General features: G+C 38.3%; 1 protein-coding gene across 3 annotated transcripts in view; it reads left to right on the top strand.

Moving 5' to 3' along the window:
- Positions 1 to 27,900, top strand: part of LOC129722270 (probable serine/threonine-protein kinase DDB_G0282963) — a 125,918-nt gene that overhangs the window by 30,875 nt on the left and 67,143 nt on the right. Inside the window, exon 1 of one of the 3 annotated variants that reach the window (XM_055675595.1) lies at positions 8,262 to 9,272. The exons of the other annotated variants lie outside the window; for them this stretch is intronic. The gene's annotated coding sequence lies outside the window, so the exon portion shown is untranslated. Of the gene's footprint in view, positions 1 to 8,261; positions 9,273 to 27,900 lie in introns of those variants that run through there. 3 annotated transcript variants of the gene reach the window in all.

Raw genomic sequence — 27,900 nt, 5'->3', positions numbered from 1 at the left:
CCGCTCATCTGATAATGATATTGATTAAATCGGATGTGTAGTTTCTGAGTTAATGAAGTTTCGTGATTTTCACATTTCGGTATATTACAGACGAAGTTACAGTTCAACTACAGTAAAATTCAATAGGGTGTTATGAGGTAGCTAGACTTATTATTTGACACTAATTTTGTGGAAATCGGGTGAGCCATATCTGAGAAAAGTGAGAGAGTCCAAGTAGTCTTCGGAATATGTTCCTTTTCATAGCTGGATTTCACATTTTCAAACATAACAGGCAAAGTAATAGTCCGATTGCAAAACAAATCAATAGGGTCTTATGGGGCAACTAGACACTAATTTTATGAAAATCGGTCCAGCCATCTCTGAGAAACATGAGTGAGATTAAACAGTCTTCAGAACACGTTTCTTTACATAACTTTTGAACCACGAGTTCAATCTCCATAAAATTCAAAACATAAGAGTATTTCAGGTAGCCCGTTCGTTTGAAATCAATTTTGTTCGAATCTGTTGTGTAGTTTTTGAGATAATGATGTTTCATGATTTTTACATTTTGATACATAACCTCCAAACTAAAAATCCTAATACGATAAAATTTAATAGGGTCTTATGGGACAACAAGACCTTTCATTTGCAATCAATTTCATGGAAATCGGTCCAGCCATCTCTGAGAAAAGTGAGTGAGAATAAAAATCTGCACATACACACACACACACATACACACACACACACACACACATACACACACATACAGAAAATGCTCAGCTCGTCGAGCTGAGTCGAGTGATATATGCCATTCGGCCCTTTGGAGCACTTTTATACTTCCGGTTTTGCAAGTGATTGCTATACCTTTCTAGGAGAAAGGCAAAAAATAAAGCTTATAGTGGCCCTCTTTCCTTTAGTGGACCACTCACTAGATTAGTTCAGTTTTTGCGAAAACAAGAGGGATGTTCAGAAAACGTCCATTGGAAAACATCCTATCCAGCCAATCTGCATCAGAATCAAAATTCCGATTTATATTGAGAGGAATTGAGTTAATCTGGCGAGTGGTCCACTAAAGGTAGTAAAAAAAGGTAGTAAAGAATCCACTATAGGTAGATCTACCCTATGTCCAGAGAAATTTGGTTAACTTGATGAACCAATATAGGAAAACGGTCCACAATAGGTTGATTTATCCTATAAATATTTCTCCCCTTTCCGTCAGTGTGGTGCACTGAAAAAAGTGGTCCTTCAAAGGTAGTTCTACCCTGAATTGGAACTTACAAATGTTTCCGATGATTCTGATGCAAATTAGCTGTAAAAGATATTTTTCGATGAAAGTTTTCTGGGAATCTCTCAAGTTTTCGCATAAATTGAGTTGATCTGGTGGTCCTATGAACAACATCCTCTTATTTGCTTGGTTTAGATAACCGGCATTGAGTCAATCGGATTGCACAGGTCAACACAGCTTTTGCCCTATAGCTCAAGCTTGACAAAAATGACATATTATAGGGTAAATTAACCTATTGTGGATCTCCCCGGATCTCCCAGATATTCTCGAGGTACGATGCTTACCAAACAAGCCAGTCATCTTAGGTTCGAGGCTTTGCTTTTGGATCTTCCCGCCAGATTTACTTAATTTATGCGAGAACTCGAGAGATTTTCAGGAAACTTTCATCGGGAAACATCTTATCCAACCAACCAGCATCAGAATCACGAGAAACATTTATAAACTCTGATTGATTGTTAAGAGAAACTAAATTAATCTAGCGAGTGGTCCACTATATCAAAGGAGTCCACTGTAGGTTAATATACCCTATTATGGAGTTTATATTAACATCCTTAACTATTTGTGATATTTTGAACAGTGCGAGAAAAACATATAAACGCAATTGCCTACGTGAACTGAAAGGTCAATTGAAAATTTATTTTAAAAATGTTAACCTATATTGGACCTCTTTCCTCTGGTGGACCTCTCGCCAAATTAACTCAATTTATGCAAAAACTCGAGCTATTTCCAGAAAACTTCCTTCGGGAAACATCTTATCTAGCCAATTTGCGTCAGAATCACGAAAAACATTTATAAATTCCGATTTATGTTAATAGAAATCGAGTTAATCTGACGAGAGGTCCACTATAGAAAAGCGGCGAACTAGAGGTTAATTTACCCTATCATAGATTTTATCCGAGCTTCACACAATCAGGTAATACTGTCCAGAAAAACTCCATTCCTTTTCTCAATAGTTAGGGAAATAACCTATAGTGGACCCCTTTCCTATAGTGAACCACTCGTCAAATTAACTCATTTTGTGCGAAAATTAAATCTAAACTACACCACAAACATTCATAAATTCCGATTTATTTCATGAGAAATTTTTAAGAGAAATTTCAATAGACAAAGAAAATGTTTCCCGTGATGGTAATGCAGATTGGCTGGATAAGATGATTCTCAATGAAATTTTTCTGAAAATTACTTGTGTTTTCGCCAAAAACTAGTTAATCTGAACAGTGGTCGACGGTAGAAAAAGGGTTCACTATAGGTTGATTTACCCTACAATTTCCGATTTATGTTGAGAGAAATTGAGTTAACCTTGTTTTTTTTTCAAATTTAATTCTTTATTGCATTTTCAAAAGTTTATGAAATGCGCGTTCTAAGTGTGAACCAATTAGACAGATAGTGGCCCTTTATCTTCAATTTTCCTCGATACTTCCGGTATCCTCACCTTAATCACCTTGCGGTTCACTTTCTGGCATATATGGTAATACAGGATTTGAGTTGTTGAGCTGGGGTGGCTTCCCAAGTATTTTTGTACACCAACTGGGACAGTATGGCCCAATACGATTTGCTTGGCCACTTCTGTGATAAGTATTTTCTTGCTTATTGTCATTTTTACGCACGGCGGCTTTCAGTATTTCCCCGGGATATCCTTTCATCGGCCCGGTTCTTGGTGTTGGTCGTTGAACGGAGTGATCATGTTATAAATCGTGGAATTCTTGTGACCCGAAAGACGCGCTCCCGGAGAAACTTTGTTCCGCGACCTTCATTGTGTACACACAGAACAAACTAAGTACGAAAAATACCCAAAAAGAGGAGAACAAAACCACACATAGCTGTTCGTTTCTCTCTAGCGTGTGTGACAGAAGGGTGTCCCACTGAAGGAAGTGTTCCATCCAAGTTTTACCCTAAATTGTAATTTTCAAATGTTCGTGATTCTGATATAGATAAGGATAGAACTGCCTTGGGTGAACCTACCGCTTCTTTCAGTGGACCACCCTGACAAAAAAACTGTTTATTCTTTTGATATGAATTGGAATTTACTAATGTTTCTCGTAGTTCTGAAGCAGATTAACTGGAAAAGATGTTTTCCGATTATTTTTTCGCATAAATTGAGTTAATCTGAGCGGTGGTCCACTATGAGACTTTTTCCCGTAAGCAAACGAAGAAACGATGGACCCTGTGAGCAATTACCCTGCGGTCTTTTGATGCACTTTCGAAGCGGTTAGAGGCATCAAAATACGTAGGAACGGTTAGAAAGCTATTTAGAAAGCTATAACCTTCCTATCTTTTCCAGTTGGAGCTTCAGGGTAATCCTTTTTTTGTTTAGGTCAACCAGTGTATGCAACATTTCTTTCGAAATTCAAACTACCGTCTAATGCTGCAAACTTGCCTTGCTCTCGATGGGATTGAGGTCCAACATGCAATTCCACACTACAAAATTTTAAGCAGACGAAAATCGAAGAAGTAATTGTCACTGATTTATTTTTCTTTATTTTTTAGGAAGTAGAGACCTTAACTAAGAAAAGTACGCAATTTCAGGACTATCTAAGATATTGATATATGAAGATGAAAAATGGCAAACGTATTTGTTTTCGAAAAAAGTAAAATGAAAAAAATTCTCCAAGGTATACAGTAGAATGGGACAAAAAATAAATGTTAGCTCCCATGCACTTTTCGTGTTCCGTATGGGTCCCATAAGAACTGTGTAACTTTTCAGATCGATCGGTGAAACGCCCGATTTGCGCCCGATTTTTAAAGTTTCCATATGATTTTATATGGGAAAATCCACTTTTTCAATACTTATTCTCTAGAGATGTCCAGTTGGCTCTTTAAAAAATTTCAATACATGATATTTGTAGGAAATTTTCCTGGGAAAAACTCTTCTGAAGACCGTAAGTCGCTACGATGCTTGTAGAAACAGCTATTCAAGGTATTATACAGCCCTAGAGTTGTTTGAAATGGTAACGTGGGACTAAAAACTGTAATAAGAGGGATTTTTAGTTACAAAGGTTGTAGACAAAAATAGTTTTAAATTTCGTAATTAATTTTTCGTAAAAATGTAATATCTCGAGATTGACTCATACTACCACGGGGTGATGAGTGTTTCTTATGTAAAATTTTCCGAGAAAAACGATGAAACCATCAAATTTAAGATAAATTTAGCTGCATTTGCCGAAAACTGCAAATTTATTTTTAAAATACAAAAATAATCTATCTGGCAACACTTCCGGTCAAAAACAATATTTTTTCTGGATTCCTTGGTTCATTTTCTTCAAAATTCACCTATCACTAATTTTCGGGTGTCTTACATCAATAAATTATAAAATAAATTAATTACGAAATTTACAACTATTTTCGTAAAAATGTTATATCTCGAGATTGGCTCATATTACCTCGGGATGATAGTTGTTGCTTACGTGAAATTTTCCAAGGAACACAATGAAATTATCAAATTTAAAATAAAAATGGCTGCATTTGACGAAAAATGTAAATTTTTAATTTCAAATACAAAAATTATTTATCTGGCAACACTTCAAAAGCTATATTTTTTTTAGATTTCTTGGCTATTTTCTTCAAAAATCATCTATCAGTATTTTTTGGACATCTTACGTCCATAAATTGTAAGAAAAAGAGAAAAGAGATTTTGAATAAAAATCGCGTGACTTTGCAATAAAGAGGGGGGTTCTACAGAGCGGGGAGTAATCAAATCGATACCAAAATTGGTATTTTTCCAAAGTGACAGTAGATGAACAATTCTCCCAAATTTGAGCAAAATCTGTGATGGTCGTGTCCAAGTGGCATGTACACTTGTATGGAATGATATACGTTAGGGGCCATCCACATACCACACAGAACAGAATTTAAACGATTTTAAGAAACGATAGGAGTCTTTTGGCGTCTTGAAAATGCAGCCCACATCGTGAAACTTTCATTAGCGAAGATTCTGCTCAATTTCACCTGGGGATGTTTTTAAAGCTCATGCCAATAATACGCGCAGCAGTTGGAACCATCAAGATTAAATTTGTCTGATTTAATTTTGATTTGATTAAATTAAATCTGTCTTTCAATCCGAATTTGTTTTATAAAACTGTAATCTTACCTTGATGTGCCTGTGTTGGGGGTTACTTCCTTCGTTTTTTTCGAGTAACCAGATGTCCAGATCCTCACAAAATTGAGGAAAAAAACATATCTTTTCGTTATGGAGAGGCCCAATTCTTGCTTTATTTCTAATGAATTGAGCATTTATTTTTTTCCAAGTTCGCGGTCCAAAACCTTGGAATTCTTTTTATCTTTCTAATGCTATATTTTGGTCCATTCTCAAGAAAATTTCTCACCACTGTTCGACATCCTTCAATGCAAGAATCCCCTCAGTTTCGTCTATGAACTTTTTTTCAGGCATCGCTTTTCAAACTTAATTATATCACTTCACCTCTTAGGTGATTGTGATTTATTTTTACGTACACCATATATCAGACTGTTACGACAGCTAGGCAAGATATTTACATATTGGTGGGACGAGTATTGAAATGTCAACTGCACTAATAAGAATTTCTCACCATTATTTGAAAAATATTATAGCAGAAAAAATATAAAACAGTGTTTGCAACAGTATAAATAGTACAATAAGAGTCATTCGAAAAATGTTAAAGAAAAAAAAACTGTATTTTTCGAGGTTGGTTACCGTTTTTCATATGACAACTCCTCAGTTAAGCTATTGTTAACAAATTGAACAGGACACCAAAGCTTTTCTCAAAACATGTTCAACTGCATTTCAATAAGTATTATTATACCAAATTCGTTGAAACTGAAGAAAAACATCTTTTAAGTCTTTAATTGTATTTCATTGCTAGTGGGCGAAATTCTAGCCCAACCACAGTCATTAGGAACAAGTATTGAAAAATGAAACATAATACTGAGATTCTAATAGACTTGAACCAGGAGCGCTTTATCAGTGCCCCTTATAGTTCAAGATACCAGATCCCATAACCCATGTTATCTGTTCGAAATAGGTTACTTCTAAAAGATCACAGGAGGGTTGTGTGCAAATCCACGACCGCAAGGTTGAAGTAGAATACTTTTACAAGAAAAATAACCCGGCTGCTTGCATGACAGTCATTTTTTCTAGTAAATAAACATTAAACGTTGACTAATCAGATCAATCGAATTTTACACTTCAACAAGGATTGATCATTTTCAATAATATGGTAAGTTGCTTGTCATGATTGGGGCTTGACATTTTTTAAATTTTGGGTACGCGAAAAATTAATTTTTATGCAGATAATGAAAGCTTTTCGGCTATCGTGCTCATGACTGAAGGAAAAGATAATTCAGTACGTTTTGAGACACGGAGATAAAGTAAAATTTATAACTTTTACAAAATTAAAAACGTAAATTTACTCAAGAGAAAATATTTATTCTTCAATCAGGTTCTTATTTCATCCTGAAAAGGACAATTTGTTGTTCAATTCAATATCGGATAAGATACCGATCACATCTTGGCGTTATCACTGACAGTGCGAATAAAGTATTACTTGTGATAAAATAAACAGTGAAAAGCTGATTCAACACTCAAAACTAGACTGCTCACGTGTCCCTGCATCAGCTGACCCAGCTGCTATCGATGCTGAGATCCGCTGCAACTAGTGCGCTGACCATTGCTATGCCACAGCTGTGGCCGCTATCCGCTATCGCTGGTATCCGTTGCACTGCTACTGCTGCTGCTAAGGGAGAACTGCTGTTGTCGCTGTCTAGAGCTATTATGAGCAGCTTCTTCTTCTTCTTTTTATTTGTTAAGGGGTTATATACCTTTTTGGTTGAGAAAAATGAGGGAAGTTTGAATTTATTTTTAAGTGCATAGCACCATTTTCATTGCATCAAAGTGGTATTTTTCTGAAAGTACAGTTTATCAACAACAAGAAAATACGTTTGATTTTGAGATATACCAATTATTACTGGAGTAATGGTCGTTTCCCCGAAACGCTATTTTTTGCAGAGGCTTGCGGTGAACCTGATAGAGACTCAGCGGATCAACCGAAATAAAAAAACTCATATTATTTCATTAGTTTAGAAGTGTGCCGGGTCCTTGAACGATCGCTTTTATGAGTATTTTGTTTTCAGTGCAAGTTTTTCCCAAAAAATGCACGTTTTGAGCGCAAAAATTGCATTGAAAAATTTTTTGCGGCAAAATGTAACTGTATATTGCAAAAAGCGATCGTTCAAGGACCGGCGAATTTTATAACGAAAATTAAAAAAAAAGATGAAAGAAATCGGTTCAATAGTTTTCCCGTAATCAGGATCACGGCAAAGTCATTTTTCGGAAAAAACTATTCCGAGATAATCGCGTGTAAAGTTTCAAGTTTAGCTTATGCGGCCGTGGCGGACGCGTTGCAAATCACTCTAACTTTCTTCCTATTGCTCAGATCTTTATGAAAATTTGTGGAAATGTTCGCAAGATGTTGTATTTGAAGATAATGTAATGAAAAATTTTCCGGTTTTTTGAAAACTAAAAAGGTATATAACCCCTTAACGGAGACTTTAAATTTTAACGTATGAGCAGCTTCGGCTGAAACAGGCTCTTATATAGGCCAATTATCATATTTTAAATTGCAAGGTATATTATTCTGTCGACCGTGCTTGGGAAGCAATCATAAAACGACCAATCAGAGGTCGAATTTTTCGTTTTGATAAGGCTTGACTATTTTCAATAGTACAATAGTTTGAATAATAAAATTACAATTATTTTCATTGGGGAAGAATCTTAGAAGATTTTCCAACATATTGCTGCAATAACGAAAGAAATCCATCGAATACTAACCGATTTATTAGCATTTGAAATTGGACATATTTTTCACATTTTTCGGTTTTAGATTTTCATTTCACATCCCTATGTAGCCGAACTTCCTGAGAGAAGTATTCTACTTCAAAATGTTCTTGCAACTGTGCCACACATTATGCGAGAAAGTGAAATCACTATTCCCTCGCCGTCCTCTTGTACGCATCTAGTGACGCGTCCCTTAGTGCCCTACGTCGCTTGTCGTCGGTCGGCACACATTGCGCTGGTGTGCGACTCTCGACTGTGGTGATTCGTTTATCCGTTCGTCTCGCCATCGCCACACCACACCGGTCCGTCTGTTGACCCAGTCTGCCGCTTCATCAACCGAGTGAGGCTCTAAAATCCACCCGAAGCCTATTACATACCGTCCTATTGCGAGAGCATATCGCCGCTGCTCATGTACCACATTTCGCATAAATCCCCCTTGTGGCCGGCGGTTTAGATGCTCTGTTCGGGTGGCCACCGACGTCCGATGAAACCCACATGAAAAAGTCATCGTCACCTCGGCCCCCACCAACACACACACTCACACAGACAGGCGACAGCAAGCCGTTAGAGCATAATAAAAACAAACGAGCGGCGAGTTGCTCATCGTGTGAAAGGGAACGTGAAAATGGGCGATCGCCTCGCAGTTCATTTGTTCGTTGGAAGTGCGTTCTAACGAGTTTGAGTGTTTGCAGGTATGTGTGCGTGACCCAATGGCGGCGACAGAAGCTAACAAAGTATAGAGCGAGCGACTGCTGGCTGTCCCGGCACCATTGATGGAGACGTACGGTATTCGGTGTAGAAGCGATGCATTGAAATCGTAAACGAATTAATTCCAACAAACTTCATTCGGAGTTTTTATCTCAATGGGTGCACAAACTCAGCACGAGAGTGACAGATGTCCCCGTTTCGTCACCCCCTTTCGGTGTCCAACCTGTTGCACTCGCGTTGCTATTCGCGCTTATGCAAGTGATAGTGAATTGGTGTTACTTCATCACACTCTCGCCCACCCCGTCCGTCGTCGTCGTAGCTGGTGAGGTGAGCCTTGATATCAGGTAGAGGCACGGTGCAATCGCAACCAGAGTATCGAGCACAAAGTTGCATAAAGTGTGAATGCGCGGTGCGCCCAATAAATTAGCAGCACCCGCAACTTTGGTTCGGTGGTTTCTTGGGAGATTGCAGATTATACCCTGAGTCTAGCAGGCAAGTTTTTCTCCATTACGCTGTCAGCTATCAAGGTTACAGACTTCACAAAAATGATGAATGGCTCGGATAGTCTTCGATGGGACTAACTTTTAATGGCAAAAATCATTATCTACTTCTGTACCCCCTTGTTCTTGAGTGAAAATAATAGTTACACCAAATACCATGGAACAATCTAGGGTACAAGTTCATTTTAATTTAATAAACTTACTAGACTAATATAAAAAGTTTTCTTGCGTCCAATTTTACTAACTAAGTTATTGATTGCTTAAAACCTTTTTATATCATTGCTAGTGAAATATGTTTATGGTATATTTGTATTAGGTATGTTATTAGAAGCTATCTTTCATCGATTGTCAATTCGTGAATTTTTCATGTACAAGATCCAGACACCAATTTTTGCTTATTTTCATTTGAGTGAAAACTAACTATGAAAATAATAAAAGAGTAGGTACAGGGACAGTAAAACTTAAACGAAATTTCCTGAAAATATCGTTTAAATATTTCGTTAAAATCGTTTGAATTGTCTGAATATTGTCTGATGTATTCTCCATTGCTGGTTTATCTACAAATTGTGTTGCTTCACGACATCTTATGGAAACAAATCGAGGAGCACCTCGTTCATTCTGACAATATCGCGCTGTAATTACAGTTTCCTGAAGAGGACTATCTTCTACATTTCGCTGACCGATTTTATTATAAGAGGAACGTCAAGAAGAATGTCATTGGAGGTTTTTCAGAATTTCGCGAATAAACCTATGTTGAAGTCCTTTGACAACCAAATTGGCCTGATTCTGCTAAAATTGGAACCTTCGACTAGTCAAAGCGGACTCTGTAACCTTGCGGCTACTAAACTTTTCTAGCATTTTTAGACTGTTGGAATATTATGTGCGTTGGGTGTATTTTCGGCAGAGCAGTGGCGTTAAAGCAGAAACATTTATTTTATAATATCCGACGTTTCGTTACTGATCAGTGTCATCATCAGGGGTTCCTTGTCAAGATGCTTTTTTAAACTTATCGTCCACACTAATTGGGAAGATTTGGGCTACATTAATTACATTACATTAAATCTTTTATGGAATAATGGAATTGAATACGTAAATCCAAACAACTTAAATTAAAAACAAAATATGAGTTTTACTAAAAAACTTTAATTAAATTAGGACAGATTGGAGTTTCAATTTGTTAAAAATAGTTACAGTTTTATTAAACGAAACTCCTTTTTTCAATTTATTTAGGATAAATCAGTCATCTTCCTATATTCAAGCAGAAAACTGTATCCAAACGCGTGAGATTTGTTTTATCGAGTGACAAACACGAGATAATAATATTAATTTTCCAAAGTGAACTATATTATTTGATAATTTAGATTATTAAGGCTTCCCGCTGTTCTTTTTTTTTGCGAAATATAGAATTACTCTTCTCAGTGTCTCTTAATTCGGTAAGCCTGATATGTGAGCCCAAAACTAAAATACTTAAAAAATATTTTTAACGATCTTTCTGTTGAAAAGAATATTTATTAATTCATTTTAGTCAGTTATCAATCTTCTGGGTCTCCTACGAAAGGCAGAAAAACAAAAGGCAGAATCACGAAAGGCAGAATCACGAAAAGCAGAATTACGAAAGGCAGAATATTTCATAAGGCAGAATAACGAATGGCAGAATCACAAAGAGCACGAATGGCAGAATCAAAAATTCTCTATTTCCTTTTTAAGAACACACACTCGCGGCCTTTGGCCGACTCTATTGTCCAAGTGTATGCTGTCCTTACTCGCTACCGCTCGTTCGGACTTAACTAAGGGAAAGAAAACCTGTTTGAATTATCCTAGAAAACCAATAGATCAGTTGTTTTGATGCGAGAGGCCGCCGCTTCCGACGGCGGGTCGGCGGCCGACTCGGACCGCGGAAACCACGGCGGCTTTGTGCCGCCTCGGTTCCTTGCCCTCGATTATGCGTCTTCGCCTCATGAATTGTTTTATGTTAATTATAACCAACAAGCCGTTGAGACTAGTGTAAGTTATACCTAACATCGAAAAATTACTCTTCGCGATGCCGTGAGAGTCTTAAGGACCTGAGCCAAACCAGTTTGCGTGTTTCGGATCTAATAATTAGGCTTGATTTGCACCTCCCATCAAAACTGGTTATTTCTGTGTGACCAGTTGTTATGTCTGGTTACCAAATAATATTAAATAATAAATGTAGAATAGCAGCTTTGATACCGTGACCAGGATTCGCACCAATTTGCCATTACGCACTTGGCTATCGTGAGTCAGGTTCTGCTACCAGTGATTCTGCCTTTCGTGCCCTTCGAAATTCTGCCTTTTGAAATATTCTGCCTTGTGTGTACGGTCATAGAGTTCTGCCTTTCATGATTCTGCCTTTCGTGCTTCTGCCTTTCGTGATTTTGCCTTCTGTGGCGAACCCAATCTTCTTGCCCCTATTAACTTCCGAGGGTTATTAACATTTCGCCCCCCAAAGCTTTAGTAGTCAATTTATCACTACCACCAGAACGGGCGCAACCTACAAAGTATATCCTGTGCATTTTTTTTCCACTTAAACCATAAGCCCTAGCAGCTTACTTCATTACGGTAGATCCATATGCCCACACGCACGAACGCATCACCGACTGTGTCACTGTATTCCGTGTCGCGTCTCGTGAATAGCGCACTGTCAAAGGTTCGTTGACCTCATTTGAATAAGTTTCGCTCTCGATCGTTGTCGACGACGTAAAGGCAAATGGCTACAGTCGTACACAATTTGTGTGTTGTCGTACGTATACAAGCACTCCGGTTCGGAGAGATAAAGCTGAATTTAAAGAGAGAGAGAGAGAGCAAGCGAAAAACACCGACAACGACGACAGCAGCGAACGCGACGACGACGACGTCTTCGCTTTTCAGAGCACGAACCAACATACGGCTCACCGGGTGGGCACGGTGGGTGTGGGTGGCAGAACAGGGGGGTTTACATATGTGCATTCGTAATACACTGGCCGAGGCACAAGTGGATTTCTGCCTTGACTGAACTATGTATGTCGATTCGTCGCAGAGAATGTCGCGTCGCGTTTCGCCATAGCCGCCACGACCTGCCCCGTTCTTTCATTCCTTGGAGTCTATAGACGACGAAGACGTTGACGGATGATGAAGTTGTACTGCGAGAAGCCTACGCAGCAGATCCGGTGGGAACATTAGATCCGTTTCGGTGGGAGGTGAATTAAAGTGGTGGTAGCTTTTTCGGTGTGACCAATTTTAGACTTTCATGGTCCGCAAATGGGTTCGGATTGACTTAGAAATGGGTGACATTAGCCTGAAGTTTATATTATGAACCACAATGCGTTTCCTTTCTGTGCTAAAGAATGGGAACGCATGAAATTTTGTAACGAATGCAGTTGAAGTAAACGTTACTCATGCTTCCCCCACGAAAGACCACGATTACGAAACAGCGCATCTACCGCTGGCTGGCTGGCTGGCTGTTAACACTGGGACACATCGATTCACATTAATCGTCTATCAGCGAGCCGCTCTGCGGCGATCGCAAGAAGCCCCATTCTCGTAACGAATGTGGCGATGAGACGATAGTGTATGGTTTGGATCAACAAAAGCGCTAACAATCGCGACGAGTGGCCACGGGAGCGACATGGCATCTAGCTCAAAGCACGTTTCACACCGCTTGTTCCCATCTTCTTCCACTTCTTAAATCGCGGCGCTGCCGGCTGTGCCCATCCGTATATGTGTGAACAGCGTAAAGATCGAAAGTAGGTTTCGTCCTCTCCCCCCTTGTAACTCACAACTGCACTGTGCTGTGATTTGCTGCTCCTCGTTTCACCCAGTGATTCTACGATGCGCGAATAATCTGAATGGCTGTTGGCACCACTTTTCCCGCTCTATTTCGAACGACACAGTAGAAAGAGGGGGATCCGTAACTAGCACAACAGTGCGCGCGAACAGAGGGAAATCATTAAATTAGTGTCTACGCACTCCCCACACACATTTACGCAGTTGCACTCACGCGGAATGACAAATTGACGGTGATCGTTGCCACCTAATGGACGCGAGGTGATATTTTAATTGGATCGTGGGATACGATTGGGATATGATTGTGGTTATTGTGCTGGCGTTGGTGGTGGTGGAGAAATACGAATGCGGTGCTACGGGAGTCAGAGACAGAAAAAATAAAGAAGCAAAAAAAAAAGAACACGCGCCGCGGCGGGGTAATTCGCTTTCACTTGCGGCTTGCCTCGCTAAGCGTGATTCGCGGAATTATAAGCGGGCTAATCAGCTGCTCGAGCCGGACCTGGCCGGGAATGGGTTCCTGGGAATGAGTCGAATGGAAGCGTGAGCTCAGTAGGAATCACTTTCCATTCGAGTGATTGCACGAGTTTCGCTTCCCGTGAAGTATGCCACACTGCCAGTAGTAGTGCCGAGTTTCAACTTTTTCGTGTTTTGCTACTCTCATATGTGCGCACGCTTTCGATATTATATTGCGTAAGCTGCGGAGCGAGACGATTTTAGTGAAATGACGAATACGGGTTGTTTCTAAGTATAATAACACAAGTTTTCAAAACTGGAATAGTTTTTTCAACATTTTGCAACCTGACCTAGAAAAAGTTATTGACATTCTATAAAGCAAATAAAAAATCATTCCCCATACTCCCAAACCAAAAAGTTATGGAATATACTTTTCTATGTTTAACTAACTAGGAAGAATATGTAAACCATGGTTGTAAAATTTACTACATTTACTGTTTGCTTGTGCACTAAAAGGCTTGCAGAAAATACCGCACTGTACTTCATGTTGAAATCTCGGTCATTACTTACAATCATCATGAGTACTTTGGCAAAATAAGCCCAATTATTTTATTTACTATTGCGAATATCGCTTCAATATTTTTTTGTGTATATGAGATTATTCAAACACTATTTATTCAGCTTTAGTAAAATTCGAATCTCTAAGGAGAGGGATTTTTCTCTCAGGGCAAAACATGTTTCAAGTTGGTGACTCATAATTTACATATAACACTCTACTTTTGATGTAGAGCTACGTCTCTCAGGAAATTCGGCTACATACTAGGCTACATAGGGATGTGAAATGAAAATCTAAAACCGGAAAAAGTGGAAAACATGTCCAATTTCAAATGCTAAAAAATCGGTTAGTTTTCGATGGATTTCCTTCGTTCTTGCAACAATGTATAAGAAAATCTTCTAAGATTCCTCCCAAATGCAGAAAATTGTAATTTTATTATTCGGATTATTGTACTATGGAAAATTGTCAAGCCTTGTCAAAACGCAAAATTCGATCTGTGATTGGTCGTTTTTCGATTGCTTCCCAAGCACGGTCGACAGTATTATAGACCTAGTAATACGGAATGTGCCTCCCCAGCTGGTCTCGAGGTACGATGCTGGCCTAACAAGCCAGTCGTCGTAGGTTCGAGTCTTGACTCGGGAGAGACTGTTAGTGTCAGTAGGATCGAAGCGCTAGCCCCGCTATTGTCCTGTACACTTAACAATTGGCTGCAAAGTCTGTGTATAGTAAACAGAAGGTCAAGTTCCGAATCGGAATGTAGCACCAAGGCTTTGCTTTTTCAATACGGAATGTGCTATTGGGCCTGTAAAAGAGCCTCTTTCATGCAAAACTGCTCATATTAGTGCTAGGCAGCGACAACAGCAGTCCTCCTATAGCAGCAGCAGTAGTGCAGCGGATACCAATGGCAGCGGATAGCGGCCATAGCTGTAGCAACGGATAACGGCAGCAGTTGCAACGGGTATCAGCATCGATAGTAGCAGGGACAGCTGATGCAGCTGGGCACTTCCTTTAGTGAAATGTTGTCCCTGTGCGATAGTGGGCACTAATGTAAATGAATCTAATGAAAAGTTGCCTCATTTTTACAACACGCCAACGTTCTGTAAAGCTAGCGTTCTAAATACATGAGCCGTCTAGTTCTAAGTGTAACAGCTTTTCACTGTGTTATCTATCACAAGGAATACCTTATTCGCACTGTCAGAGATAACGCATAGATGTGATCGACATCTTATCCGATATTGAATTAAACAGCAATATGTCCTTTTCAGGATGGAATAAATACCTGATTGAAGAGTTAATATTTTCTCTTACATTAATTGACACCTTCAAATGTTGGAACGGTTATAAATTTGACTTCATCTCCATGTCTCAGAGCGTACTGAATTATCTTTTTCTTCAGTAATAAGTACAACACCCGAACAGCTTTTATAATCTGCATAAAATTAGGTTATCGCATAATCAAACCTGAAAAATTTTCAAGCTTAACATGACAAGCCACTATATTTTTGAAAATGGTCAATCCTTGTTAAAAAGAAAATTTCGATTGATCTGATTCGTTATATGATTGCTTTCCCAAGCACGGTCGACAGAATTATAGACTAAGTGATTCGGAATGTACTATTTGGCCTATATAAGAGCCTGTTCCAACCAAAACTGCTCACTACAACAATCCTTATCTAACAGCAGTAGCTGTGGCAGCAAATAGCATCAGCAGTGGTATCAGCAGCGATATTGGGAACAGCTAGTGCAGCGGCACTTCATCTAGTAAAAGCTGCCTTTGTGCAGTAGCGAGTAGTATCAGTAGTAGGTACATTAGCCGGCACTTCCTCTGATGAAAAGTTGCCGTTTTTGACAACACACAAACGTTTTGGAATGCTGGCATTTAAAATATATGGGCCGTCAAATTTTCAGTGTGAAAACAGCTTTAATCTGTGTTGTCTTAATCTTCTCTGTCGGGGTAGCACACAGATACGATATATCCGATATGAAATTGAACAACAACAGTCCTTATAAGGACAACAAACAAGTTTCAAACTTGTTTGCGTTGTATAGTGTTTATTTCATTCCTGTTAAGTGATGTATGTGCATTGTGCAATCTAAAATTCGGTAGCACTTCAACTCTTGGAACAAGTCACTATTGATATATTGCGAAATATTTCAAATATTCAATATTACGAAGTATTTATCGTTGCATTTTTTGGCACTATCTATATCATAACTCATTGACGTTATATTATCGTTTGAGGGTTGTCAATTGACAGATAAACGTTGAATATCAAAATATATGTACCGATATCGAGTAATATTATCGAAATATTTTTCATGAAAATAAAGGTGTCTAGCCCCTAGCTTTAACTCCTCTTTTGCACAAAATATCAAACATATTCAATACAAGTAATGCAACAAACAACCTTATGTAGTTCTACGTCAACCTTGTGGTCGTGGTTTTGCATACAAACCTTGTGATTTTCATACCTGATGTTATGTAAAACATTGTCAGAAAGTATCACATATTACTACCTGATGCATGATTCTGAACACCATACAAAAAGCATGAGACACATTTCACACGAACGATTGAGAGACTGTCAGCAGCCTCTCAGAATTCAGTGAAACTTTGTGGGTGCGTAGGCTTTACTACCCTAAGCCATTTTGCAATTTCTGTTTTGAGAATTTATGTGCGACATATTTAATATTTAAGACGGAAATGAGCACTAAGGAAAACGCAAGATGTTATACACTTTTCGTGCAATTTGTATCACTTTTAGCAACGTTATGGCGAGTGGCAGACTTAAGCGCTAAAAGGTACCATTTTTGTGTGTCCACAATAGTGACTCCCGATTTGTGTAATTTCTTGTCTTTGCGGACTTCCATTTGCGTGTGACGTGAGATGATTCCCATTCTCTTGTTATCAAGGCAGAATTTTCAACACTTTAGCAGCTACCAATTATTCTAGAACAACCAACAAAAAGTCGGGTGCTTCAGTACCAACGCAATTTCCTCTGCGCTGCAGACGCTGCAAACGAATTCGACTCCCCTGCGGAACTAGAGCCCAGCACGAGATATACGCGATGAAGGTTGCAATACGCACCATTATAATGTTCTGTAAAACGTAATTCTACGTCAAAAAAATCCGTCATTTCAGATTTTTTCCAAAATAAACTTTTTTCATATGGACAAATGAGTTGCCTTCTAAACAACACGGTTTCTTAACAGAAACCTTTTCATGTCCAGCGTTTTTCACGTTTTTTGAGGATTAAAGAAAAGTTGTCAAGGGGTGACTTTTCGCGAATTTTTTGAACTTTCTTTTGAAAATATTGAAACAACTAACCTTGAGATCCTACATCCAAAAATCATTTTGAAAACAAAAAGTATTTAAAAACAAAAAGTAATCTCAGATTTCTTTCAGATTAAGCTTTTAAAAAAAATTAAATGAAAAATTCAATAGTTTATAACTCTTTTGAATATATCGAAATAGAAATAGACTTAAAAAAAAAGTTTTTCGACATAAGCTTTTTCATGTCTGTGAATCATTTCAACGTTAAACAGTGTACCGCAAAAAAAGTTTTTTAGAAAAACATTTTTTCTTAAGAGTGCCTGTTTTAATTTTTTTAGAAGAGTGTAAAGCATAAGCAACTAAATTATCTATCTTAAGATATTTTATATCACTATTTGTTCGTAAAATTTGTTTATTCAGGGTAGGATCTCAAATTAAATGTTATCAATATTTTTTAATGAGAATTCAGACAATTTTTCAGAAGTCATCTCTTGACAACTTTTCTATATCTCTTGTCACTATTCAGATATATAGATTCAAAAAGATGTCCAGGCTGTGTATGCGAATGTATGCGATGCCCTCAAGCGCTAAATTTTAGTAATAACTCTCTTTAACATTGCGATAGAGTATCTTGTAGACAATGTGGAGGCCGTAATGAGATTCTGGCTTCTGTACATCATCCCGATTACAGAATTTCATATTTTGGGTAATATTTGCTTATTTTGTGTCGATTTTCTGGAAGCGGAAGTTGCGACTATGGTTTTCAAAAATGCGTTTGGGGTGGTTTCAGGTCTCTGAGAATTATCCCGATTTTGGGCGTGCTTGTATTAAATAAATTGTGTCCAGAGATGATTTTCGGTTTATGTGCATAGTTCTGGTTTCGAAAATATTCATATTGGGTAAAATTCCACCTTTTTAGGTCATTTTACAGAAGCCACAAGTCAAAATCTCAAATTTTAAAATGGTATCTGGGGTTCATTTCTGGCCTCTTTACATTATCCAGGTTTCGAAAATATCCATGTTCTCACCTCATACTGGTCATCATTTTTGTTTAAAACGAGGCTCTATATTTTTCACTGGTACAATGACTTTTAGCATAAAATCACAAATTTCCGCATTTCGGTGGCCGCCTAGCTAATTTTCCAGTCAGTCCGTTTAAAGCAGACAGAGTAAACATTTGAAAGTGGACAATTTTCATGACGCTCTCAATGTTTTCGGTTTTTCAATTTGCACCCCTATTCCACAATGTTGCCGTAAGACGTAATTCTACGTCAAAACTAAGCCATTTTCAAATGGTGGTCCAGATAAATTTTTGAGAAAAAAGTATGCAAAGTTGCTTAGTTTAATGATGCCTACTCATCTACAAAGTTTCACTGAATTCTGGGAGGATGCTGCCAACATCTGGTCGAGTTGGCGCGAAATCGGTCATGATTTTTTGACGTAGAGCTACGTCTTCTAAGAAAATCTTCTATAGTCGCGATTTGTGATAAATCGACCAAATGTTGGTAGCACCCTGTCATAATTCAATGAAACTTTGTGGGTGCGTGGACCTTACTAAACCAGTGAAAATGAAGTCGGTCATTCGTCATGATATCTTTTTTAGATAGACAATTTAGCTGTTTAAACCTTTCTGATCAAATGAAAGTGGGCACTCTAGAAAAAAAAAATTACCAAAAACTTTTTCGCGTCCAACATTGTTCTACATTGAAAATGCTTCATAGACGTAGAAAAGTTTTTGTTAGAAAAACTTTTTCCCTGAAACTTGTTCACTTGGATTAGTTTGAGGCAACTTAATCGTCTATCTAAAGAAGTTTCAAAATAAATCTGAGATGGCCGTTTTCTGAATCGCTTTTTGTTTTAAAAGTAGAGTAGACAACTAAATTGTCTTTCTAGTAAACCTATGTCGAAAAATATCTGAGATAAACAATTTTTTCTTTTTACCAATTATTGTTCTAAAAATGTTTTTTTTTTTCAAGATATGATATCAATTTTGTTTTCCAATATTTTTAAATGAAAAAAAAGACTTTTCTGTAGAGGATATTACTAGACATTTTTTCTCTATTTCTAGTTACTATTCAGATATATATATATATATATATATATATATATATATATATATATATATATATATATATATATATATATATATATATATATATATATATATATATATATATATCTCATATATAAAATAAAGTTACATATATGTGCGACCGCCCATAACTTTACAACGGAGCGTCTGATTTGAGCTGGCTTTGTTTTGTTGTGTTCGTCTTCATCCAAGGCAAATTGTTACGGCGAGAAAACTAGGAAAATTTAAAGAAAGGAATTCACGAAAATAGAATTTCCATACAACGAAGAAATGAGATCGCAGAAGGCGCAATGAACAACATTAATATGACAGCAATTTAAAATAGGTGACTCTCGACAGTTATTTTGAAATCATTCTTCAAAAGCTACCACCGAAAATTTAATACAAGTAGAAGCACGCTCGACTGGTGGCTACCGTCACAGTGATCGGTTCAACTATCTAAACATATAAAAATGCAGCTCTGTTTGTCTGTCTGATCCATATAGGCTTGGAAACTACTGAACCGATCGACGTGAAATTTTGTATATTTAGGGGCCTTTTAGGGGCCGAAAAAGTTGACTAAAATAGTTCGAGACCCCTCCCTTTGCTGGAAGGGAGGGGTCCCATACAAATGAAACACAGATTTCGCTCGAGAACCAATCAAGCAAATATAACCAAATTTGGTATGTGAATGTTTTTTTATCTAACAAATATGTCCTCCCTCTTCTGGAAGGAAGGGGTTCCATACAAATTAAATACAAATTTCTGCACATCTCGAGAACTAACCAACTAAATGGAACAAAATTTGGCAGGTGAATATTTTTAGGGGTAACAAATATGTCCATAATAGATTGACACCCCTCCTTCTTCTGGAAGGGTAGGGTTTCCTACAAATGAAACTAAATTTTTTCCACAACTCCAGAATTCTTTTCTCGATTAGAGTAAATGAAACCAAATTAAGCATGTGGAGGTTTTTGGGGGCAAAAAATATGTAAGGTGGTTCAACATCCCTTCCACTTCTGAATGGGAGGGCTTTTATACAAATCAAACATAAATTTCTATTGTGATTTGATACTCCTCCGTACTCTGGAAGGGGAGGCAGGTCTCCCATACAAGCTAAACAGATATTTCAACCAGGTTTTCCTGAAAACAGCCTACAATGATCGGGTCGAGGCACAGGAGTCAAAACTCGACTCCATACGCCATTTATAAATTTAAGATGGAAACTTCCGGTTTCTAATATGGGTATTTCCGGAATCGCAATGGTGCTCTGAGGCCACAAGTCGACTTCAGACAACATTTTGAACTGTAAGATGGCAACTTCCGGTTTTCGGAAAACAGCCGAAAATGGCCGATTTCCATTCAATATGAGCACCTCCGGAACCAGAATGATGCACAGAAACTAGAAATCGATCACATACACCATTTTGAATTTTAAGATGGCGACTTCCGGTACCTGAAACACAGCCGAAAATGGCCAAATACCACCCACTATGAGTATCTCCGGAATCAGAAGTTGAAAATTTACAACATACACCATTATGAATTGTAAGATGGCGACTTTAAGTTTCTGGAAAACAGCCGAAAAAGACCAAAAAACACCCAATATGGGTGTTTCTTAAACCAAAATGACGCCCAGGGGCCAGAATTTTGGCTTCAAATGTATTCAAATGATATCCAATATAGCGACTTCCGGATTCGGAAAAACTGCCGAGAAAGACCGAATATTGCTTAATATAATCGAGATGATGCATAGAAACCAAGCATTGACCCTGGACACTAGTTTGCCGGGTCAGCTAATATATATATATATATATATATATATATATATATATATATATATATATATATATATATATATATATATTTATAAAAAAATCAGCCCTTTTCGAATGCTGGTCCAGAAAAATTTTTGAGGAAAAAAGTATGCAAAGTTGCTTGGTTTAGTGAGCCATACACACCCACAAAGTTTCATTGAATAATGAGAGGGTGCCGCGTACATTTGAGCCGTTGCGGAACAGAGTGGACCATTTTTTTCGAAAATGAGTTTTTTGCATAAACCGCATCTATTCAAGAAGCTGAAGTTGGGAGATTAAGAAAATTTCGGAAAATCGAATTTTAAAGCTGATTTATTCCGTGTTGAAAATTCGTCCGAAACAGAATGGCCGTTTTGTTTCGGAACAGAGTGGTCTATGTACATAAATCGATGTAATACTATCATGTAACACGTAACATGTAGCATAAAACATGTGATAAGAAACATGCCACTTGTTTTGTACATGTCACACGTGATATGTAACATGTTACACGTAATGTAACACGAAAAATGTAACATGTAAAATATTATATAATATGTAATATCTTGTGTAACATGTAATGTAACACGTGACATCTTACATGTGACATGCTATATGTATCATATAACATGTGACACTAGCCATTTTAAACGATTGTCTATGTCGAGAACTAAATTAAAACAATATTTCAATTCAACGCACAATTTAAATCGGTAGAATACATTCATTGTAATAATCCGTCAAGTAAAGAAACCATTATTCAATTATGTTTAAACTCTTTTTTTTCCTCTTTCACTAGTGTTAATAACATGTAGCACGTAAGTTAGTTTTAAGCATATGTAGTCTACTTTTGTTTGACGAAATAAATAAATAAAAAAAAACAAATAAATTTACCGTCATTTTCTTTGTCATTTACCGGGTTTGTGTACATAGACCACTCTGTTCCGAAACGATTCGAGGATTCCAGTGAATATATATATATATATATATATATATATATATATATATATATATATATATATATATATATATATATATATATATATATATATATATATATATATGAAGTCAGAGTGGTCTATGTACATTGGTGAGATGAAATCACCGATTTCGCAAAGAAACTGTTAATTTTATGTATCCCAATGTTGAACCACTTCATAATCTTTATATTAGAACATTTTGTTTGAAAGAATCCGTTGAACAGAATTTTATTCAGAGATTTTTCGAAAATTGCTTCTCCTGAACAATTTGCTCGATGGCACATAGACCACTCTGGTTCGCAACGGCTCATTTGGGCGAGTCATAAGTTTTTGACGTAGAACTACGTCTGCAGAGAAAAGCTACGCATTTGCGACAACTCGACCGGATGTTGGCTGTACTCTCTCAAAATTTAATAGAACTTCGTTGGTTTGCAGACTTTCCTCAGAAACTTTGCATTTTTCATCTCAAAAATTTATCTGAACTAACATTCGAAATGGGCCGAAGTTGTTTTTTAAATTTTCATACCGTCAGGCTTTTTTATGCGGGTTATAAATACCTCGAAAAGAACGCGTAATTCGAAAATTACCGTAAATAACCCGTGTAAAATAAACCGCGTAATTCCAAAGTTCGCGTGAAGTAAACCATCGAGAAATGCTTTAGAAAAAACCCGAGACACTCCTCGACCAGTATTTAAAATTGTCCTTTTTGACGGTCATTCCAGATCTTTCGGAGGGCGAAGGGTTATTTTTGACTAAGTCTTCTACTCAATAAACATTTGGACGTTTTTGGGTCCCAACCCGCGTTAATGCGAAAAAATTGTTGAATTAACGCGGTATCGTGTAAAAAAACACAAGTTAATTCAAAAATCCGCGTTGGAAAGACCGCGTAAAAAACCTGACTTTATCTGTATCTAGGGAATGATCGAAAATTTCATTTAAAATATATGAAAAATTCAAACTTGAGAGCCAGCACAGAAAAAATCCTTTTAAAAATTAAAAATGATTTGGAAATAATCGTGGGCAGTCTTAGAGGGTAAAATATCCCACAAAAACTTTTTCGCGTCCAACACTGTTTAACGCTAGAAAATGATTCACAGCCATAAAGAGATTTTGTTAGACAAACTGTTTTTTCCATAACAGTGTTTGCATTAATTTGTTAGAAGAGTTTGAAAACACTTAACTGTCTATCTTAATAATTAATTTGAAAGAAATCCGTGATGACCCTTTTATAATCACTTTTTGTTTTAAAAATGAAGTTTCAGTCTAGGACCTCATATGAAATTTTTTCAATATTTTTAAATGAAAATTCAGATTATTCCCTAAAAGTAATCTCTTGACAACTTTTTTGTAACACTTGTTACACCGTTGGTCCCAGGCGTTCTTAGGCAAAAAAATGTAAAGTGACTTGAAAAAATTCTAGTAAGAAAATCTTTTATTTTTCATTAAGAGTGCCGAATCGGATAAATTCAGAAGAGTTTTAGACAACTAAATTGTCTATCTTAAGATATATTTCGAAAAAATTCGATGTTTTAAGCATTTTTTTGTTATTAAAATATTTTTTTTTTCGTTCTAAAATTATTTTTTTTCAAGATTTTTGAATGAAAGTTAAGACAATTTTCTTAAAGTCATCAACAGCATTTACATTAATTGATATATTACATTCTAATGACAGCTTTTCTCTCGTCATTATTAAAATGTATCGATTTATGAAAAAGGCAAACAAAAAACTTCAAACTTTTTCCTATGTTAGTCCAGAAAAATTTTCAAACCAAAAGTATGCAAAGTTGTTCTGTTTAATAAGGCCTACACATCCATAAAGTTTCATTCAAGGCTGCTGCCAGCTTCTCAGTCGAGTTGAGGAGAAATGCAGCTACAGGAGTGTACAATGCGACACATGCAACAAAATTTGCCCAATTTCAAATGCTTGCTCGGTTTCCAATGATTTTTTTTATTCTTGCAGCAATCTATTGCATAATTAGTTACGCGTTCCCCCAAGACTAGAAAATTTGTGATTCTAGGTAAATATTGCAATATTGAAATATGTCAAGCCTGTTTGAACACCAACAGAGCTGAAAAAAAGCCTAATAGCTTCTGCAAAACAGCCTAAGCGGCGAAACGTCAGCCAATATGGGTATTTTCAGAACAAAATGATGCCCAGAACCGTTTTTAAAATCCCAGAGAGCGACTTCACGTTTCTGCGAAAAGCATGAAATGACCACCCAAATCCAGAAGTCATTTTAAAATCCTAAATGGCGGCTTACGCTTTTTGAAAAGCAATTTGAAATAACCAAATACTGCATAATATGGGTGTTTCGGAGCCTCATAGATTGCTTACTGTTTTGAGTTTGAAAATAAAAAACTCCATTTGAAAGGCAGTTCAAAAAGTTTAAAAACCTCAAATTTACCTTTCCACCTGTACATCAGCAATAACAACGACAAGGATTTTAGACCAGCATCACACGCCTCGAAGCTAGAGAGTGGAAAATCTGATGAATTTTTCAACAGACACTAAAGTCAAATGGTCGTATTTGTTCACGCAGTGTATCAACAAACTGCCTTCAAGACAACAAAAACAGATCTTTCTTTGTCCGAATATACTCATGGTTTAGTAGACCGCAGTACATAGACAGAAACAAAAAACCTTAGCGATTAAACCTGCTTTCCCAGAAGTTAGGCAGCTAGTAGCGAAGGAAAATAGCAATTAAAAGGCTCTCCTGCACAGTCTCCTCGGCCACAAATCGTCGTCGCTCCAGTGCGCCCATCCATCCGCAAGCTCAGGACGGTGAAATCCCACCGCACCGCACCGTTCGACCGGACTGGGCGCTTGATGAACGCAGCAACCGACGATGACGACGTTGAAAGTCACGCCCTAAATAGAGCCGTGTCGCGTCGCTTCGTAGCTCACGCGGTCTACATACGTCTAGGTGTTGTACATGGGCGGCCAGGCACCCAGGTTTTTTCAAGCCCAGTGCGCTCCTACTGTCAACACGGGCGCGATTATTTTTACGGCCATCATCACTTTCTATTCAACGCAATTGCTCCATAAACGTTGCCAACAGCCAGCCGCGGTCCCATCCAGACCACCTGTGCTCTATCATACATAATAGACCTAACTTTCTCGAAAGGGTTACTGTTCGAAGCCCATTGAAATAGATAAAATCTAAAAATGATTTTCCAGTACGGAAGGTTTTTTTGGCAATACTATAGAAACTGTGCTGGAATGTTTCCCACTTGCACGCGAACCTGGTCGGAACAGAACGACGACGAATGAGCTCACTGGAGCACCCGAGTGACAAGGTTGGGTTTGGCACACGTCATACTGCGCCCGCCGCTCCCGGATGGGTTTACTCGTGACTCTAGCTGCAAAAGTGGTGCATTCTAGGCTAGCGTTGCATACGAATTCGCGCTGGGAACCGTGATCCAAGAAAATGCAGGCAGGATTTCTTTGACATTTTGTGCATGCATGGTAAACGTTTCGAGAACTGTACTAACATATTATACACACCTAGTTTTCGACTAAAGCACCCGTCCGTTATGACGCTATATTCGGTATCCTTCACCCAGTCAGACTCGGGTGCGGCAGGCATAGAATTTGGCCTCGCCGTCGCCCGCTTTCTCCCGGTTTCCTTCTGCAGTTCAGTATGCGATACCTAGATTATCAGGGGATGCACATAGGCTCGAAATCGAGCCACCCGGTCGGTATACATAAAAACTGTATGCGGCTACATAGGCAGAGGCCGCTTAGCCTAGCAGAGCCTTTGCCACCCAAAGGCAAGTACACGTGCCGGGAAACGCAGACCGGTGACGGAGGATGAGGAGGCTGCAAGCGGACAGCCGAACGTCCTTGAGAATGTTGCCATAGAACGAAAAGACTGTACAAGGATGAGAGTGCTGTGGGTATTCGGAACAAGTCGGGAATGCTATTTTCAGCTGTCGGAGGTACCGAGTTTTGATTTTTCGACGAACGCCAGAAATTACGGCTTTAAACGTGCAGCACGGGTGAGGTTGGTGGACGTGCGTGGGTGGGCTGTGCGGTTCGCAGCTGGAGTAATTTCCCGTTCTGGGGTGAAAAGCCTGTTTCCTACGTGCTCTTCCAATTTGTCGATGCAATGCGAAAAAAGGGGACCAATGAAATGTTATCACATCCTAAAGCAAGAAACAATCTTTGCTTTCATCTTTACAAGCTGCAAGCAGCTTTCGTTCTTTAATCCAGTTCCAGAATTACAAACGGTTTTACTTTCGATGCTTCACACCCTGTTACGGTGGTTCTAATTTCACTTTCATTGGCCAACCGTCTCCGACTAACCTTTGTTTCGCTCGTTCTTTCCGCTCTGGCATCGATTGAGCTACACCCAGACGTCATCTCCGCGTATCTCCGGGCCTCGGGCATTTCTGGGTAAATATGTAAGCCACCAGTCGGTTCCCCGTTTTGTATACCCGCCATTTCGGTGGTCCACGGTTTTGCTTTCGTTCGTCATCCTACCAACTACGCCGCCATTGCGGTCGATCTTCGCGCTTCGTCGTAATACATGCACGCTACGTAGAGCCGCCCTGCCCGCCACGGTAAGCCGTCCAAGGCAACCGGTTCGCGGAGGCTTCGTTCGCGATTCGCTGGTGCGCCCGTTTCGCCCCCATATATCGTAATCTTCGCAGAGAAGTGCCTGATGAGCGCATCATTGTGCCATAGCGCAGCATCCAAAGCACTGAAACGGGCCATCGAAAGCTGGCGAGGGTGAAGGCGGTGGAGGCGATTGCTACCTCATCCACCTTCAACTCAGATCGAACGCACGGCGGAGACACACAGGCGGATAGGCCACACTGTACACACTGGAAGTATGCGTGGAGCTCGGCACCGCCATGTGCTGTCCAGTGTTGTGCCGTGTTGTTATGGTGTTTCAGCACTTTTGATGTGACCTTATTTTCCGCCAGCACCGACTGGGCACACCGGTGTGATGCTATGTGGTAATTGGCAGAAGCCCGCGCACAAACACACGGACACACGCTCAGAAGTGTATGGCTAATTTTCACTTAAACCTAGTGGTAACCGGGCGTCTCAGTGGGAGCAGCTGTAAAATTGCATTTCAAATGAATCATTGATTGATATGGGATAAAGCGGAGCGTTTCTGTTATTTGGATTACCACGGCTCGAATAAATTATATCTGGGAAAAAGTTCTAGAATTTATGAAGCTTCGAAACCGGCTGAAGCTTGTAAAGATGAACAAAGTTCAATTCAGTAACTTTGATCGCAATTATGAGTTCATATGTTCGCAGTACCACGGGGTGAAGGTTTAACAAATCATTATACATATTGGCATTGGTTTATTAATTTATTATATGCTTTTGAATGAAAATTCAATCGATACTCAATATGTAATAAAGATGTAGGTGGTTTCTCTAACAAATTTTATACTTTTTCTTTATTTACAGGTAAGCAACTGGTATGATCCATTGGCCACACCAAGAAATCTAAGATAAAATTTCCAATACAAGTGCTAGCAAACATGCTATAATATCGAGCCACATCACCATACTGCGGCCTAACGCATTCCTCAGGTATTCGACAAGCTCTACATAACCAAAATCAAACTCAAAACTAATTGATATTTTTTTCATTTTCAATATAAATTTCATCTACCTAATCAAACCTAACCCACAAATTAATAAAAAAAAGTCACAGAGTCAGTAAAATTCGTTTTTCAAGAAGTA

This window comes from Wyeomyia smithii, chromosome 2 (genome assembly GCF_029784165.1).
Source record: "Wyeomyia smithii strain HCP4-BCI-WySm-NY-G18 chromosome 2, ASM2978416v1, whole genome shotgun sequence".
NCBI classification, from domain to species: domain Eukaryota; kingdom Metazoa; phylum Arthropoda; class Insecta; order Diptera; family Culicidae; genus Wyeomyia; species Wyeomyia smithii.
The sequence above is the reverse complement of the archived record's forward strand: the minus strand, read 5'-3'. Positions and strand labels throughout refer to the sequence as shown.